This window comes from Pseudochaenichthys georgianus, chromosome 10 (genome assembly GCF_902827115.2).
Source record: "Pseudochaenichthys georgianus chromosome 10, fPseGeo1.2, whole genome shotgun sequence".
NCBI lineage: Eukaryota > Metazoa > Chordata > Actinopteri > Perciformes > Channichthyidae > Pseudochaenichthys > Pseudochaenichthys georgianus.
This window is the reverse complement of record NC_047512.1, coordinates 23,657,656-23,672,175: the sequence shown is the minus strand read 5'-3', so window position 1 is coordinate 23,672,175 and position 14,520 is coordinate 23,657,656. Positions and strand designations below refer to the sequence as shown.

At 40.5% G+C, this 14,520-nt stretch overlaps 1 long non-coding RNA gene across 1 annotated transcript; it reads left to right on the top strand.

The window, feature by feature from the left end:
• Positions 1–7,951: 7,951 nt before the first annotated feature.
• LOC117453934 (uncharacterized) lies at positions 7,952–10,991 on the top strand. The gene is made up of 4 exons (XR_011643923.1): positions 7,952–8,101; positions 8,309–8,335; positions 8,931–9,025; positions 9,544–10,991. It is a non-coding gene; the product is annotated as an uncharacterized lncRNA (long non-coding RNA).
• Positions 10,992–14,520: the final 3,529 nt, after the last annotated feature.

Below are 14,520 nucleotides of genomic sequence, written 5' to 3'. Positions count from 1 at the left end.
GCTTTGGGAGTACAGAGATTGGATGGCCCTGAGTAGAGACCCCCTCACCCCATACTCCCACAGCACCTCCCACAGTAACTCCCTGGGAACCCGGTCATACGCCTTCTCCAAGTCTACAAAACACATGGTTTAACAGATATTCCCCACTCAGCGAGACACCCGCTGAGAAGCCAACTCTGGTTATTGGTAGCTCTATTATGAGACACGTGAATTTAGAGACCGAAGCCTCCACAGTCACATGCATTCCGGGGGCCAGAGCGGGCGACGTTGAGGCGCATCTTAAACTGCTGGCTAAAGATAAACGTAAATACAGTAGGATTGTTATTCACGTCGGTGGTAATGATGTTCGTTTACGCCAATCAGAATGCACCAAACTTAATGTGGAGTCGGTGTGTAGTTATGCTAAAACAATGTCGGACACCGTAATCTTCTCTGGTCCCCTCCCCAATCTGATCAATGATGACATGTATAGCCGCATGTCATCATTTCAGCGCTGGTTGTCTTGGTGGTGCCCAGCAAACAATGTGGGCTTCGTAAATAATTGGACAGCCTTCTGGGGAAAACCTGGTCTGATTAAGAGAGACGGCATTCACCCTACTTTGGAAGGTGCAGATCTCATTTCGGCAAACATTTCAGGGCTTTGTGGACGTAATCCATGACAAACTGGAGTTGAGACCAGGAGGCAGAGTCGCAGTCTTACACGCTTCTCTGCGCTCTCTCCTAGGCAGTCACCCATAGGAATCCCGAACCCAATAAAATACCCAATATTAGCGGTGTGTGTGTCTGCCCAAGGACAATTTAAGGTAAAACCTAATAGAGGTGTCATACATAATAACCTAATAAAAGTAAATGTAACAACTACTACAGTGCAACAAAACAGGAAGATTAAATGTGGTCTCTTAAACATAAGATCTCCAGCATCTAAAGCAATATTGGTAAATTATTTAATATCAGATTATAATATTGATATATGCTGTCTCACTGAAACTTGGTTGAGACATGAAGAATATGTCAGCATAAATGAGGCCACTCCACCCAGCCATGTCAATACTCATATTGCTCGAGGCACGGGCCGAGGAGGTGGAGTTGCAGCAATCTTTGACTCAAGTTTACTTATCAATACTAAACCAAAATGTAATTATACCTCTTTTGAAAGCCTCGTTTTTAGTCTTACGCATCCGACCTGGAAAACTTTGCAGCCAATCTTATTTGTTACAGTGTATCGTGCACCAGGTCCTTATTCAGAATTCTTATCAGAATTCTCTGAGTTTTTATCAACTTTGGTTCTTAAAACAGACAAAGTAATTATCGTAGGTGACTTTAATATTCATGTTGACGATGATAAAAATAGCCTTACTGTTGCATTTAACTCTATATTAGATTCTGTTGGTTTCTGTCAGAGTGTAAATAAACCAACCCACTGTTATAATCACACTCTCGACCTTGTTCTGACTTATGGTATTGAAATTGAGCAACTATTAGTCGAACCACATAATCCTGCTTTATCCGACCATTTCTTAGTAACTTTTGAAGTACTGTTACTAGACTACAAAGCATTAGTCAAAAGCTCTTGCAGCAGAAACCTATCTGTTAGTGCTATAGCCACATTTAAGGAAGAGATTCCACCAATACTTAACTCGATAGCATGTCTGCATGTAGGGGAGGAAACTTATACAAAATGTACACCACCCCAAATTGATCATGTTGTTGATAGTGCTATAGATGCGCTGCGAATAAAATTAGACTCTGTTGCTCCTTTGAAAAAGAAGAAAATAAAACAACATAGATTAGCTCCATGGCATAATGCCGAAACCCGCAAAATAAAGCAAAAGTCTAGACAACTTGAAAGGATATGGCGTTCCACTAAACTTGAAGAATCTCGTTTAATTTGGCATATTACTCTCAATGAATATAAGAAAGCACTGCGTAAAGCGAGAGCAGCCTACTACTCTTCATTAATAGATGAGAATAAGAATAATGCAAGATTTCTTTTCAGCACTGTAGCCAGGCTGACAGAGAGCCACAGCTCCATTGAGCCTTCTATTCCCTTAGCACTCAGTAGTAATGATTTTATGTGCTTTTTTAACGATAAAATTGTTACTCTTAGAAACAAAATTAATGACCTCTTGCCTTCGACCAGTATAGTGTTATCAACAGCTCCCGGAATCGTAAGTTCTAATATTACACTAGATAGTAAACTAGAATGCTTTTCAGCCATTAACCTTGAACAATTACATTCAATGATTCTCTCTTCTAAACCATCAACGTGCATGTTAGACCCAATTCCAACTAAGCTGTTGAAGGAAGTTTTTCCATTAATTAGCACTTCTTTATTAAATATTATGAATATGTCTTTATTATCAGGCTATGTTCCACAATCATTCAAAGTAGCAGTGATAAAACCGCTTCTTAAAAAGCACAACCTCGATCCAGAGGTTTTAGCCAACTATAGACCTATTTCTAATCTTCCGTTCCTCTCAAAAATTCTTGAGAAAGCGGTCGCAAAACAGTTGTGTGATTACTTAAAAAACAATGATTTATTTGAAGATTTTCAGTCTGGCTTTAGAACACATCATAGCACAGAGACAGCTCTGGTTAAAGTCACAAATGACATTCTAATAGCCTCAGACAAGGGACTTGTCTCTATTCTTGTTTTGCTCGATCTCAGTGCTGCATTTGATACTATCGACCATGATATCCTATTGCAAAGACTAGAGCACTTAGTTGGCATACAGGGAACTGCTTTAGGCTGGTTTAGGTCCTATCTATCTGAACGCTCTCAGTTTGTACGTGTTAACGATGAATCTTCCACGCAAACCAAAGTTAGCCATGGAGTGCCACAGGGCTCAGTGCTCGGACCTATTTTGTTCACATTATATATGCTTCCGTTAGGCAATATTATAAGGAATCATTCTGTAAACTTTCATTGTTATGCGGATGATACTCAACTATATTTATCAATCAAGCCTGATGAAATTAATCATCTAAATACAATTCAAGACTGCCTTAAGGACTTAAAAACGTGGATGACCTTAAACTTTTTGATGTTAAACACGACCAAAACTGAAGTTATTGTACTTGGCCCGAAGAATCTACGAAACAAATTATCTAAAGACATACTAACTATGGATGGCATTAATTTGGCCTCCAGTGAGACTGTAAGGAATCTTGGTGTTATATCTGATCAGGATTTATCCTTTAACGCCCACATAAAATCAATTTCAAGGACCGCCTACTTCCATCTACGTAACATTGCAAAAATCAGGCATATCTTGCCTCAAAACGATGCAGAGAAACTAGTCCATGCATTTGTTACTTCTAGGCTGGATTATTGTAACTCTTTATTATCAGGGAGTACCAAGAAGTCAATCAAGTCGCTTCAGCTGATTCAAAATGCTGCGGCTCGTGTACTAACCAGAGTTAGGAAAAGGGACCACATTACTCCTGTTCTGGCTGCCTTACACTGGCTCCCTATAGAACACAGGATAGAATTTAAAATTCTTCTTCTCGCCTACAAAGCCCTTAATGGGCAGGCGCCATCTTACCTTAAATAACTCATTATACCCTACTGTCCTACTAGGGCATTGCGTTCCAAGAATGCAGGGTTGTTGGTTGTTCCTAGAATCTTTAAAAGTACAATGGGAGCCAGAGCCTTTTCTTATCAAGCTCCACATTTGTGGAATCAGCTTCCAGTTTGTGTTCGGGCGGCAGACACCCTATCCGTTTTTAAGAGTGCGCTTAAGACCTTCCTTTTTGATAAAGCTTATAGTTAGGGCTGGTTAGATTCAGCCCCTAGTTTTGCTGATATAGGCTTAGTTTGTCGGGGGACATCTTACTTCTTCCTTCTCTCTGTCTATACCCGTGTACTCTCATGTTCCGATTAACCCAGCTTCCCCAAATGTCTTTCTTTTTGGTGTCTATATACGCTGGGATCCGGAGTCATGGATGATCCTGCGGTCCTGTGTCCTGGATCGCGAGCGCTGGATCTTGAGTCGTGGCTGTGGTCCTGGATCATCGGTACTGGATGGATATCCTCGTGGATTCATCTTCCTATTATACACACATGCATTTCCAAACATTTGGACTACCTATGTTGCAAATGTATTATCTTTTCAATTTACACACGGCATCTATTGCACGTCTGTCCGTCCTGGGAGAGGGATCCCTCCTCTGTTGCTCTCCCTGAGGTTTCTCCCATTTTTCCCTTTAAACTGGGTTTTCTTTGGAAGTTTTTCCTTGTACGATGTGAGGGTCTAAGGACAGAGGGTGTTGTATTGTCATACTGATATTCTGTACACACTGTGAAGACCACTGAGACAAATGTAACATTTGTGATATTGGGCTATATAAATAAACATTGATTGATTGATTGACATGTAGACCGGATAAGTGTACTCCCAGGCCCCCTCCAGGATCCTTGCGAGAGTAAAAAGCTGATCCGTCGTTCCACGACCAGGACGGAATCCGCATTGTTCCTCCTCAATCTGAGGTTCGACAATCGGCCTGACCCTCCTTTCGAGTACCTTGGAGTAAACTTTCCCGGGGACGCTGAGTAGTGTGATGCCTCTGTAATTGGCACACACCCTCTGATCCCCCTTTTTGAAAAGGGGAACCACCACACCGGTCTGCCACTCCTTCGGTACTGTTTCCGACTTCCACGCAACGTTGATGAGACGTGTCAACCATGACAGTCCCTCAACACCCAGAGCCTTCAGCATTTCTGGACGGATCTCATCCACCCCCGGGGCTTTGCCACTGTGGAGTTGTTTGACGACCTCAGTGACCTCCCCCCCGGGAGATTGGTGTTGATCCGTCATACTCCAGCTCTGCCTCTAACATAGAGGGCGGAGTTGTCGGGTTCAGGAGTTCCTCAAAGTGTTCCTTCCAACGCCCTAACACTCCATCAGTTGAGGTCAACAGCGTACCATCCTTACTGTACACAGCTTGGATGGTTCCCTGCTTCCCCCTCCTGAGGTGTCGGACAGTTTTCCAGAACAACTTTGGTGCCGCCCGAAAGTCCTTCTCCATGTCTTCTCCGAACTTCTCCCACACCCGCTGCTTTGCCTCGGCCACGGCCGAGGCTGCTGCCCTTCGGGCCTGTCGGTACCTTGCAACTGCCTCGGGAGTCCCCCGGGATAACAAATCCCTGAAGGCCTCCTTCTTCAGTCGGACGGCTTCCCTGACCACCGGTGTCCACCAGGAGGTTCGAGGGTTACCGCCCCTTGAGGCACCTAAGACCTTGAGACCACAGCTCCCCACCGCGGCTTCGGCAATAGAAGCTTTGAACACCGACCACTCTGGTTCAATGTCCCCAACCTCCACAGGAATGCCCGAAAAGCTCCGCCGGAGGTGTGAGTTGAAGGCCTCCTGAACTTGGGCCTCCTCCAGACGTTCCCAGTTCACCCGAACTACACGTTTGGGCTTACCAGGTCTATCCAGAGGCTTCCCCCGCCACTCGACCCAACTCACCACCAGATGGTGATCAGTTGACAACTCCGCCCCTCTCTTTACCCGAGTGTCCAAAACATACGGCCTCAGGTCCGATGATACAATAACGAAATCGATCATGGACCTTCTGCCTAGGGTGCTCTGGTACACGTACACTTAAGAGCATCCTTATGTTCGAACATGGTGTTTGTTATGGCCAATCCATGACTAGCACAGAAGTCCAGTAAAAAACCACCACTCCGGTTCAGATCAGGGGGGCCGTTCCTCCCAATCACGCCCCTCCAAGTGTCTCCATCATTGCCCACATGTGCGTTGAAGTCTCCCAGCAAGATTAAAGAGTCCCCTTCAGGAGCCCCATACAGGACTCTTTCCAGGGTCTCCAAGAAGGCCGTATACTCTGAACTGCTGTTGGGTGCATAAGCACACACAACAGTCAGAGTTTCCCCCCCCCCATAACCCGCAGGCGTAGGGAGGCGACCCTCTCGTCCACTGGGGTAAACTCCAACAACGAAGCACCTAACCGGGGACTTGTGAGTATCCCCACACCCGCCCGGCGCCTCACACCTTGAGCAACTCCGGAGAAGAATATAGTCCAACCCCTATCCAGAAGTAAGGTTCCAGAGCCGACGCTGTGCGTAGAGGTGAGCCCAACCAGATCCAACTGGTAACGCTCCACATCCCGCACAACCTTCCCCCCCAGAGAGGTGACGTTCCACGTCCCCAAAGCCAGCTTCTGTCGCCCGGGTCTGGTCCGTCAAGACCCTCTGCTTTCGCTTTCACTGCCACCCTTCTGGCAGTGCACCCGACCCCATCGCTGTTTTCCGTAGGTGGTGGGCCCGCGGGACGGAGAAGCGGAGGTGTTGACCACGTTGCCTTTTCGGGCCGTGCCCGGCCGGGCTCTGTGGCAAGCCCGGCTACCAGACGCTCGCCGAGGAGTCCTCCTTCTGAGCCTGGCTCCAGAAGGGGACCCCGGGCTTCGTCCGAACTGAGTATCCTCACTTCCTGAAGTTGGAAAAGAAAAGGGATTGAAAATAATTAGAGTGATCGTGAAGATAGTCTATTTTGATTTGCATCTTTAGACTCAAATGCTTTTACATTATTGGTTTTCATTCATAAATATAACATTACTAAAGAAAGGTTGTTAGGTAATGTTAGGAAAATATCACTCGTTACTGGCTTGAGCTTCAATATCAGGATACATGTATGTATTATCCTTGCAGGAATGGAAGTGGTCATCACACACAGAGCTGCGTGGGACAAATAGTTCCCAGAACAGAGTCCTTCAAATGCCTTACATACAAGAGAGGATGTGTCACAGTCACAAGATGCAGAATACCGGTTCAAAGCGGTATTCAATGTTTAGTTCAGATTAGCTAAGGCCCACGTAAGCAATAAACATGACAGTCATATGTCTATCTCCATAGAGGAATCATCATGTTAGTCGTTGTCACATAGCATCATATGTCTAAAACAGTGTGTCCTGACACTCTTCTAGGTAATCATACATCCTGCTAAGTACACAGCTACCTATGGCCTTTCTTATCATGTGCTACTCTGATATTAGAAGAGTACATTCAGTATTTTCCCAACAGGTAACACATTTTGAATATAATTGAATTGGACTTGGTTGTAAAAACAGTTAGTGGTGGAAAGTACCTAAGTACATTTACTCAAGTACTGTACTTAAGTACACTTGTGAAGTACTTGTACTTTACTTGAGGATTTCCCTTTTTAGCTACTTCAGAGGTAAGTCTTGTACTGTTACTCCACTACATTTATGTAATACCTTTAGTTACTTGACAGATTTTGATTAATAATGTGAAATATAATCAACTCTTAAATCAGAACTGGAGTAAATCCAGCTCTCCTGCAGCATAGAAAGTCAATACAACTAGCTGCACCTTTACCAGCGTTGATAAGGGTTATTATAATAAAATCATATCATATATATTACTCTGAAATGGTCCAATCTGCATATTAAGTACTTTGACTTTTGGTACTTTAAGTATATTTTGATGCTAACACTTTTGTACTTTTACTTGAGTAACATTTTGAATGCAGGACTTGTATTTGTATATATATATATATTATATATATATTGAAATTACTGTACATCTGTTTAGCACATATTTTTAAATTTACTTAAGCTTCTGCACTATTTTATGTCCTAAATTCTCATTTTTACTTTTAAGTTGTATCAGTTACTGGCAGGAAGTTAACATACTAAGTGAGTGCTTTGAAAGATAAATACAGTTACATAAATAAATAAAATATATGTCGATTGTCTGCTTTGCCTTTGACCCTTGGGATTCAGGAAAGTTTCATTGTACACACCTTTTGAAGAAAAACGAAAGTGAAACCTATAAGAAACATCATGCTCCCACGCATCTGCATACGTAAGCAAACTGGGCATGGCGACCAAAGATTGGCCACAACGATTGGCTAAGGGAGGGTTTATAAGCAGCCACTTCATGAAGAAAACCCAGAAATTAGAAGAGAAAAAAGAACAATTAGAATGTATCCAAAGCAGGGGCTGGCGAATCTTTCGACATCCATTGATATTAACCTAAATCTAATCGACCAGTTTGAATTAACTAAATTACAAAACAACAACTGCCAGCCCCTGCTTGGGCTGGTCTCAGACTCAAATCTGGTGAGTCAGAACATTTTCAATACATTTTCTGTTTCTCTACATGTATTGTGTTTTGTTTGTATATTCTCCGTGTAACTTTGAAAAACTGGCCTGTAAAGTTCAGTTATGATAAGCCTAAAACTAATCAAACACAAAAAGCCATTACTAGCCATTATTTTTACTTTTACATTTTGTCCACCTAACTGTTCTGTCTCTTTGTTTCTCCAGAGTAATTTAGACCCTCTCATCATGCAGGTAAGGTTACTCTACATTATTTTATTTCAATATATATATATATATATATATATATATATTGAAATTACTGTACATCTGTTTGGCACATTTTTTTTTATTTACTTAAGCTTCTGCACTATTTTATGTCCTAAATTCTCATTTTTACTTAGGTTATCTACTTTTATACATATTTGTTTGAGCACTGATGAAGAGCTTGAGAACTAAGCATTTCATTCATCAAATGCTTATCAAACTTTAAAGAAACATTTGAATAGAAGATCATTCCCGTTTCCATTTTCCATTGATAAAAAATGACAACAGCTCTTTTTATTTGATTTAATTCCAGAAACAAACAAAAAACATTTGAACTTTTACAGAACATTTTCAATTTGAACAGTATTGCTCTGCTTTACTTATTGACATACAACAGGGTTCAAACAAAAGGCTAAAATGCAGGATGGAAAAAGAAGCTTTAGAAAATGAAGCACTACCTCAAATGTGCACGCAGCAATACCACAGGCAAAGCATTCAGCCGTTCATAACAGACGTGTTTTCCACTAATGACAATAAAGACTTTAACATCAGAAGATGGTAACATTTTGTTTTCTCCACTAAGACGGACAGAAGCAGACAACAAGTTCCACAAGCGCCTGAGAGTGAAGAGATGTCTTCCTCCACTTCCACCGAGCCAGAACCCTCCTCACCCCAAAGGTATCGTCTAAGAAATAAAATGCTGTATTAACTGAAACTAGTTAAGTAGTAGTTACTAGGTATTGGGTCCCATGAAACTGAGACAGGTAAATGTTAAAATACAGCTTTCAGTGGGTCGAATGACTCAATCCAACTTTAATATTTATTTGTCTCTAACATTGATCAGTCTGCATTCAAGATACAGAAAGAGACTTAACACGTCACCACAACTTGATATTTACAGCTTGTTTTTATTTATCTTTGTCTAAACCTTCTGCAGATCTCAATACAAAATATAAACATGTGAAAGTAAAATATATATATAGTTTGTTTCTTTTCACAACAAGAAGAGATCTTCAATCCAACACATCGCCCTTTAGCACACAAGTTAAATCAGCCATTGACAATCTGTTAGCTTTTGACAATATGCTTTATGAATTCAGTACATGCAGCATTGTTGTGCTAAACAGTTAAATAACAATCTTAAGCATATTGTTTTGTCCTGTGAATAAAGTCAAACCTTTATATTTATTTTCTAGGGAAGAAGACCAGCATCTGGAAGATCATCACTGTGCCATTGATTCTAATTCAGGGACATCAACAACAGCAAATAGACCAAAGGTGTTGCTTGGTGTTCGAAATGCCAACAATAATTTGAAAGAACTACTAAATATGTCTGTCCCTAAGTCACTTTATAATCGTGTAATGAAACGTAATTCAGAAATAGAACCTGGATTCAGTATTAATGCACCGTGTGCCGGTAGACCTTTCCAAATGTTCCCAAAACACCATATTAAGGACCCCTATAAACAATATGCATATGCTGTTGTTGAAATGAAAGATTTTAAAACAGAGATTTTTGAAGCTGAGTATCCAGATCCTTGTAAGAAAAAACACAGTGAGGAAATTGTAATTGAAAAACTTGATATTTTTTTGCAGAAATATGGAAACAAAGTTGTGTCCATTTGTATATATACCCAATATAGTCCGTGTTTAAAGAGACGAGATAAAAAACCTGGCTGTATGTTTCAACTTATAAAGAAAGCCTATCAATGGGACAGTCAATGGCCTGGCATTATGACTACAGTGTTCTTCAAAGTGCCTTGGGGACTATGTGGACCAGGTATCTTTAACAAACAAGACGTCTCAAGTTGGTTGGATGGTTTCAGTGATCTTTACCCAGATGTTAACTGGTACCAGGAAATCTGCTTTACCCTGGACAAAAAAAAAATAGAAGAATATAAAGCTATCCTTAGTAACGAAAATGTTAAAGATAGACACAAAGACGTACAAGAAGCCTTTGAATCTGCTTACAATGATCTTCGTGGGTTGGCTAACAGTAATGTTGGATTTCTGAAAAGTCAGCATATGGAGCATGGATTGGAATGCATTGACTCACTCAAATTTCCCCCAGACTTCCCTGAAACAATCATTGAAACTTTGAGAAAGACTTTGATTAAATGGGTTGATTATAGTTCTCTTAAAAAAAAAATAACATTAGATTTCAACTACGCAGTAGTCAAACTCACTATCAGAGATCTGGGTAACAGCGACTTCTTTCAGATTTACCAGGTCCTGCCGGGCGCTGAGGTGGATCTCACTCCTCCACCTCAGCGCAGATTATGTTCAATTGATTAATACTTCATTTTGCTCACAATTTATGTGAAACAAGATTTAATTTAATTTTCATTTAATATATATATATTTGAATTTAATAAAACATTGGCCTTAACCTTTTGTAGTTAAACAAAGGTTTTGGGGCTTTTTTGAAACACTCAATGGCATTCAGACTGTGTTGAACTATTACTATTGGTACAGGTTTTGGAGGGATGCTTTTTTTTAATTTGATAATATAATATCGTTGGGTTCTAATTGTAATTAGTGCTCTAATTATTTTTAGAACTCAAGTGTTTGTCTGGATGTTTGTTGTCTGCATCTGTCCTGAGCTGTTAAATAAAATAAATAATAAAAACTCACATTGAAACTGTGTTGGCTTTGTTCCCTCATTAGCAACTAAATGTCCCTGCCTGTTCAACAGGTGTGTGGACATGAACGAGACACATAAGTAGGCGAGGACAAATAAATGGACAAAGAGACAGAGGGCGGATGGAGTAAAGGCAGGAAGGACATAATCCACATTTGACTATACCCCAAAATCAGCAACTGGATCTCCTGCCAAAATGAGTTAAATGACATAATGCAGAATTTGACAGGACAAAGTAGTTTGAACTATACTTGTTCCTTTATGTTACCTAACAATATAGAAGAAGGGGGGGGGGGAAGGGAACAACCATTCAGTCGTTGTGCGTCTTTGTCACAGGAAAAAATCTCTCTGCCTCTGATGCGCCTGCACAGGTGTGGGATTTCTGAGAAGTTTAGAGATGTTTTCATTTTTGGTATAAAGTTGTTTTGCTTTTTTCGTGTGATATTTGTTTCCATATTATACTATGACATTGTTTTTTGACAAACTATATTTTAATTGTTTTATCTCATGCTGTTCTATGAGTTTTTGTATAAACACTAAACTTTGACTTTTTGTTTACATAATATACTATGTCTTTTTTTACTATGCTCTATTTTCAAATACTTTACGATGAATTTTCTCAACATAATATACTTTTAGACTTTTTAGGATACTTTTGATATACTCTACAATTACTTTTTTTGACATGTTATACTATAAAACATGTTTTAAAGGGAGGTGTGTGGCGTAGTGGACTAGTGCGTTGGTGTTTGGAACAGGGAAGCACAGGTTCAAACCCCACTGCATGTCGTTGTGTCCATGGGCACTTCACCTTCTCCTGTGGGGATTGCCCACAGTAAGTCGCTTTGGATAAAAGCATCTAACAAGTAACATGTCTTATATACTATGATTTTTTTTTTTAAATATTATACAATTTGCTATTATTGTACGTCACTTTGGATAAAAGCGTCAGCTAAATGGAAAGTCATGCTGTGACCTTTTCTCAGATATCTCATGAAACACGACAGTAACATTTTCTATGATATCTTTCCACATACTATACTTAGACGTTGATTCAGACATTCAATTATATCCCCTTTTTCACATCTTTTGACATAATCTACAATTAATTGTTCAACTCAATATACTAAGACTTTTAATGATTTTTTCCAACATACGATTCAATGATTTTTTTTTCAACATACAATACCAAGATTGTTTCATGACATCCTATACCATGACTTTTTAACATTTGTCTGATACTACATTGTGATTGTTATTCAACATAACGTGCCTTCTTATGATTTTATTTCAAATACAATGCCATGACTTATTTCGGAATGTTTCAACATTATTCACTTTGACTTATTTTAAACCTGCGATACTATGACTGCAAAAGACTATATTTTGACTTTATTCAACACAATATGCTATGACTTGTTTTCTGATATTTTTGGACACACTAAACAGTTTTTTACGACAAACTAGTTTACATTTTGTTAAACATGCTATACTATACCTTTTTATGGTATTTTCTATGATTTTCTATATTTAGTTTTGAGTTACTGTGTTTTTTGACGTAAAGATGCCTGAACTATGACTATGCCTTTTTTCAGAACCAAGTCATTCTCCAGCTGCTTTTACTTCAGACACAACAGTGCAAAATCTGAGCACTGCCTTACATTACAAAAGTCGTATTTATTTGATTGTTTTAATTTAGTTTAAATATTTGTTTTAATAAACCAAGATATATGGATGTTGCTCCTTCCTCCAGCTACACAGGGATTGTTTTCAACAGCACAAAAGATAGTGACCCTCTGATTTGATTTCCTTTATTAATAGTTTCATTACTGATACATGACCTTGTCAGATACCGCGCATTCACACCGTAGTACTTTTCCCACAAAGGTTCATGAGAACTTAGTTCATGAGAACTCTTTACTTCTCATGAACTAAGTACAGATCGCGTTCACACCTTATATATACAAGAGGCTTCTCAATTCTTAAATGTCCCCTCCTCGGCTCCCCTCCTCGAGACTTAGTCCCGCCCACAGGAGATGCGAGCGGAGGACCGAGGAGGGGAACCGAGTAGAGGGGAGGGGAAGCAGCAGACGTTTAAAGGGGAAAGGAAACACCAATTACAGTTATAATATTCCGGTAGTTTATTCATTTTACAATGGATATTGATCGTAATATTTATTGTATATGATATTACTCGCCAAAAGAAAATTAATTATCCGCCGGCCGGGTGGGGAATTCCGGGACCAGGCCGCTGCCATTAGGGGAGTCCCAAATGGTGACGTCACTGGCTGTGTTTTCGCTCCACCGGAAGTCAACACAACGTAGCAGATATGGCAGCGATGGAGGAATTTTGCAATGAGATCGACGTTTTGAACGATGAATTTGACTATTCGTCGGGAGATGACATTGATGTGGAAGCATCTACAGTTATCAGGCATCCCATGGCCTATGCTTATGAACCGATTCGGTCGAATAGAGTGGCATACGATCCGGAATAAAAAAATTAAAAAAACAATGCTAACAGTGAGCCTCTGAATTAGCCCCGAGCGAAAATGCTAACCTATTACTGCACCGAAAATCACTCCTAGCTCCCTTATTACTTATCCTAGCCGCACATCCAACACATCGTTTATGATCGCAAGGAGACACAGAATCTAACGGTGCCCACCTCAACACTGAAAGATACAAACTCGCGAGGTTATCCACAAAAACGTACATCAAAACAAGTGGCGCTAGGTACTAACATACGCCAGGCTAACGGCTTACCTTCCTCATTGTCTGGTCTAAACTGGTCTTCAATGGCATTACAACGATAAAAACGATGATGTAGTTAATCCAACCTGATCTCACCAGAATGCGTGACTCCACCACGACTCCTTAACACCACAATGCGTGGTGGAGTCACGAACTTTGTTACATTTGCGTGTCGGCACCACGCAAACAACCCCAATGTAAAGTGAATGAGGCTCCTTTGTCGTGGTGCACACACGCATTTCTACAACGTGCATTGTGTGTAATGCAACTGTTAATTTGATTAAATTAGTTTGTTTTTAAGGAAGGCCAGAGCTTCAGCTGTGTCAAATAGATTGTTCCCTTTAGTTAACGTTATTTAAAAGATAATGATCATGTCTTGTATTACGAGCGTCCATTCCCATTGGATAACGGAGAATTTTACACCCGGAAGTAAGTAGCCTATTCTCCTTACTGTCGATTGATTTTACAGTGATATCTGCACTACTCATCGACTAAAAAACACCAAATTGTCCTTGTTAATTACACAAAATTGATTGGTTTGAATTGTGTGCAATGCTTTTGTATTTTCCCCCTTCGATTCGGAGAAACAAATATTTTTTCGGAGTTTTTGGACGGCAGAAGACACTACACTACCTGGGGGGGGCTGCCTGTCCGACCTTACGGCTGCGCCGCGGCAAAAATAGGATTCATCCTAATTTTAGAGAAGCGCTGCGCCGAGCCGCTTCTGGGACGCGTCTGAGACGTAACGCGGCGCGTGTGGTGGAATAGAGAACCGCAG